General features: G+C 37.5%; 1 pseudogene; it reads right to left on the bottom strand.

The window, feature by feature from the left end:
* Nucleotides 1–253: 253 nt before the first annotated feature.
* LOC113314358 lies at nt 254–4,019 on the bottom strand (annotated as a pseudogene).
* Nucleotides 4,020–5,270: the final 1,251 nt, after the last annotated feature.

The raw sequence follows: 5,270 nt of genomic DNA, 5'->3' as shown, positions 1-5,270 counted from the left end.
AACAGATGTTGCTACTCTGTTGCTAATCTTAGAGCTATTCCGGGATATATTTAGTAAAACAGGATATAGTTGTTCTGGTTCAGATTTAGCAACACGTTTAGCCGTAGCTAAAGTTTTGCAACAACAGAAAAAACCCCAGTTCCCTGCAATTGCCCTGATACTTCCCGTTCTGATAATTCAATCAAATAACCCTCACATAATTGAACTATGAAACGTAACACAAGCCATGACACAACAAGTACTGCCATCTGGATATTTATTAACTTAACATTACATCAAGGAATCTTAAAAAATGTTTTAAAGGGAAAATGAACTATACTTTGTTGGATGTCTCTTAAGGAAAAATAAAAATAAACGAAATACAAATACAAATACATTAAGTACCTGCCCATACTGTTTAATTAAGATGAAATGCATAATCTCTTTCATGGCACATGAAAAGAGGCAAGTATGAATACGTCTGCTCCGTGGACGATCAAATCAATAACATAGGAACTGTAAACCCCATTCGTTGTCATACCATGACACAAGCTTGACGAAGTTGTCATTAAGAGCAATTCAGGCCTTGGCGTCGAAGATGCTTGACCTGAGTTAGTACACACAAGTCAGAAATAATACATAAAGCACACAACTGCATGCAGATAAAAAAAAAAACATTGTGTCCCAGAAATCTAAGAACAAGCTGATGCCACTTGTTATAACTTAACAAGACGTCCATTTAAGAGGATGATACTGCAAGAAATAACAAAAATATAATGATCCACTAAAAGTATCAGCAAGACAGCAACTCAACCTGTTGTCGCCCAAAAAGTCAGTAGAGACCAAATCTTCATCAACGTATCCCAAGATTCCCTTCATCTTACCCTCGGACTCCTCCCTGAGCAGAAACAAAGCCATAAAATTAGATAAAGCTCATGTAACCTAACCAACAACAAATTATAAAACTGCAATAGGTAAGTAATTAAACTTAATTCGTACTTGATGGCAGCTTTAATCTCTTCATAAGTTGCCTTCTTCTCAAGTCTCATAGTAAGATCAACCACTGAAACATCGACGGTGGGAACACGGAAAGCCATACCGGTCAATTTTCCATTAAGTGCTGGGAGAACTTTACCGACAGCCTACACAATTTCGACAAGAAAAAAAAAAATCAGGATTCTTGCAGTCAACATAGCTCAGGACTGGATTTGCAAAATCAGGACATCAGCCGGTACTTTATGTGTCAAGAAACTATCATGTTAAAAGAATGAAGTACCGTAGCTGCACCAGTGCTGCTAGGAATGATGTTGAATGAGGCAGCCCTTCCACCTCTCCAGTCCTTGCTGGATGGACCATCAACAGTCTTTTGTGTAGCTGAAACACACGAGTGAGTGAACATAAGATGCTGAAACACACGAGTGAGTGAACATAAGATACATATCCATAACTCCTGAAATTCATTCAACAAAACACATGACAGAGACAATACTAACCAGTCATTGCATGGACAGTGGTCATGAGACCCTCAACAACGCCAAATCTGCCATTGATGACCTGAAGATTTTAAAAAAAAAAACAGAACATTATGAAAAACATAAGAAACACTTGGCCGATAATAAAATAAAGATGGCATTGCAACTTGATATAATAGATAATCAAGCAAGCAAACAAACCTTGCAAGGGGAGCAAGACAGTTGGTGGTGCAACTAGTGTTTGAAAGAATGTTGATGTCTGAGGTGTATTCCTTTTGGTTGACACCAACAAAAAACATGGGTGCGTCCTTGCTGGGAGCAGAAATGATAACCTTCTTGGCTCCACCCTGGATCATCAAGCAATCAAAGAATGTTAAATCAGAGCAGGCCTGAGCAAGGCATATCAATAACCAATAAATGAAAAGCTTAAACTACTTTATGGCCATGAACCCTCACATAAATGTAAAACACAATAGCTAGAATTGTTTAACAGATAAGAAACTATCATCTTGTACTCTTTAGTAGCAGTTTTTTATTCAATGTATGAATCAGAACAAACTTACTCTCCCAAAGCACAAGAAAGTAAGGTGACTGAATCTTAGATAACCAAGATGACAATTTATCATAAGTAAAGCCTATGCATTGTGAAGACAAGCAAAAACCATTACAGATTGACACCTAAAACTGGGCAGTAGAATGACTTATCATTTATATTTATCAGATGGACAAATATGCTCATTATGTACAAAGAATCCAGATTCCAATCTCTAATTTATGCCAACAGCAATATCATATATTATATTTCTGAAGTATAAAATAATGAGCATGAGATAATATTGAACCTTCAAATGGGCAGCAACTTTGTCCTTGTCAGTGAACACTCCAGTTGACTCAACAATGTATTCAGCTCCAGTCTCAGCCCATGGGATCTCCTCGGGGTTTCTGCAACCAAAGACTGCAACTTCCTTCTCACCAAAGAGGAGGGTCTTGGTGTCCTTAACCTTGAGTTCATGGTGCTTCCATTGACCATGAACACTGCCATACTTGAACATGTAGACGTATGCCCATATTTTTCAGGAAATCAAAAAAACAAACTAAACATAACAGAAGCTGGGCTCAATTATATAACATAACTCCACCAAAATTCACCGTATCTCTGCACCATCGAAATTTCAGAAAATTAGAATACAATATAAAACGATCAACAACATAAAAATCTAATATAGTAAGCGAAATGGTAAAAGATTTTTACCTAACTTTTGAGGTCACCAGGGGGAGCCTTCTTGTTAGCAACTTCAGCATGTCTCTTCAGCAGACCTTCTTGTTACCATCATCACTATCACGCAGACCCATTTCCTACACATCATGCAAGGAACAATTTCTCTGTAAAAATGGAAAATGCTTGGAAAAAAAAAATAGAACTAGTAATTGGATCGAACCTGTTCATTTTGCTCCTGAGCTAGTGTCTCATCCTCATTCTGCTAGTCAGCTAATCCTGCAATAAGCAAATGTCCTTGGAAGAAAAATGGTCAGTTTCATACTAATTCAATTAGAGGTGATAGTAACTTGGACATCACATCATTTTCATCAACTTATAAAACATATTAATTCATGAACCACAACCGCCACACTTATACAAAATCCCATGTACATTAGACATTTCATACTTTCTTTTCGAAGACAAACTCATATCAAATTCTGTTCTGAACAGCAAGAACCTAAAAAGTTTCAGCTTCTGTGTCCTGTGCTTTTACTTATTAAAAATCCAAAAAGATCCAGAGAGGAATAAACCCTTCCAAGACTTCACTCAAACAGGTTAAGTATAAAGACCAGCTGAAATAACCAAGAACACTCCATCTTTCATCAACCAATCAACAGAGGTACAACAGTGGTCAATTTTCATTTAATCAAATACAAACCTACCAAAACTTCATTAACAACAAAATAATAGCTTCAAACTAGCCATGAAAAAATTGCAGAGCTCTAATTTTGTTTTAAACACAATAGAAAAGAAGAAAATAGCTAAACCCATTCTATAGAAATCGAAATAGTTAACCTAGCTTTTTCTCTTGAATAACATAGAAATAAAAACCAACATTGAAACTGAAGAACACGAATAATCACTTAGAAACAACTACTAGTGTCCATCTCTTCACCTCGTTCATACTGCAAAACAGATCTGACAACCACTATAAGCAGATACGCTAACTTTAAATGAAACCCCAATTGAAATTACAGTTCACAAAAATCAGTTCAAAAGGCTCGAAATTACAGAAAAATGGAAACCCTAATTCAAAAATTTGGGGAAAATCGATATAAATGATAGAGAAAAGAGAGTTACCACATATCACCCAGATCTTGATCATCTTCAACCAATGATGTTTGCAGAAGAGTCTGTGTTCTGGGTTTTAGGTGTTCTTCATCGCTTCCAGTGAATAACATGAATCAGAAATACAATCTAAATCTAAATGAGAACTAAAAGAAGAAATCGAGAAACTGAGATGAGATTCAGAAACAGAAGAGTAGAGATTGAGAAACTTCAGAGAGAAGAAGAAAGAGAAAAGAGGGTCGGGGAAGAGAGGGTTTCGACTGCTCTGATAGAAAGGAAGGAGAAACAGGTGGAAGAGAAACTTATCTCTTCGATATAAACAAGTAGTAGAAATCGTCAAAGGGGTCAAGGGGTGGAAGTATATCAATACACTTAAAGAATATCAAAAATATGGGCGGAAAAAGAGTTTCAAAGTGTTACCTGGAAGCTTGTGAATCGCATGCTTATGATATCCGCAGTTGCTAAGGCTTAGTCCTATGGGCTAGATATCTAGCTGCTAGATTGATCATCCACGTTAGTATGGGCAATTTCCTAAGTCCTATGGGATGCCTAATCTAGCAGCTAGATTAGTAGCGGGACCACCATATAGCGTCGAACGGTTCGGCGCTAAATCTTAGCCGTTAGATCAGAAAATTTTCTCCCAGCACTGAATGGTTCAGCGTCTAGACCCCTTTTTGAGCGCCGAACGGTTCAGCGATTTAATCTCGCTGATAGTTGGACTGCGAGCACCTGGTAGGAGAGAGAACTATCAACAATCATTGTTAACTTTTTTCCAACACTTATTTTTTAATTTGCAACACTTTTTGGCCAATCTAGCACTCCAATCTAGCCCATAGGACTTAGCCTAATCGCAACAGAACACAGACAATCACGAGTTTCGCAACAGAAATAAGTTGTTGCTAAAAATTGGCAATTGTTTTGTATTGTTGCGAATTAGCGACAGCTCTAGAGCCGTAGCAACCCAGAATTTGGTGTAGTGATACCAATCACTAGGATCGGTTATACCTAAATATGGAATTACTTGTGATCGGTCATGCCAGTCACTAGGATTGGTTACACCAGTTACAAGGATCGGTTCCATCTACACATGGTATCTACTTGTGATCGGTCACGCCAGTTACCAGGACCGGTTACACCAATTACAAGGATCGATCACACAACACTTATGATCGGTCACACCATTTACTAGGATCGGTCACACCAATTACAAGGATCGATCATACCATCACATGATGATTACTTAGGATCGGTTACAACAATTATCAAAACAGGTCGTACCAAATCATAAGTCTAGGCATTGTGATTAGCTGTACCAAGAGACATAACCTGAGTTAAGATCGGTTCTACCATTTCACACATATTTGACATCCAAAGATTTGCAATGAATAGCCCGACCAATAAGCCTATTGATTTCCATTTTGATCCACGAAACAAGTTCATGAATGTACTTCATTTAAGCAAATGTAAGACATTGTTTCCTAGGATGAAAT

Source organism: Papaver somniferum, chromosome 1, assembly GCF_003573695.1.
Source record: "Papaver somniferum cultivar HN1 chromosome 1, ASM357369v1, whole genome shotgun sequence".
Taxonomy (NCBI): Eukaryota; Viridiplantae; Streptophyta; class Magnoliopsida; order Ranunculales; family Papaveraceae; genus Papaver; species Papaver somniferum.
The sequence above is the reverse complement of the archived record's forward strand: the minus strand, read 5'-3'. Positions and strand labels throughout refer to the sequence as shown.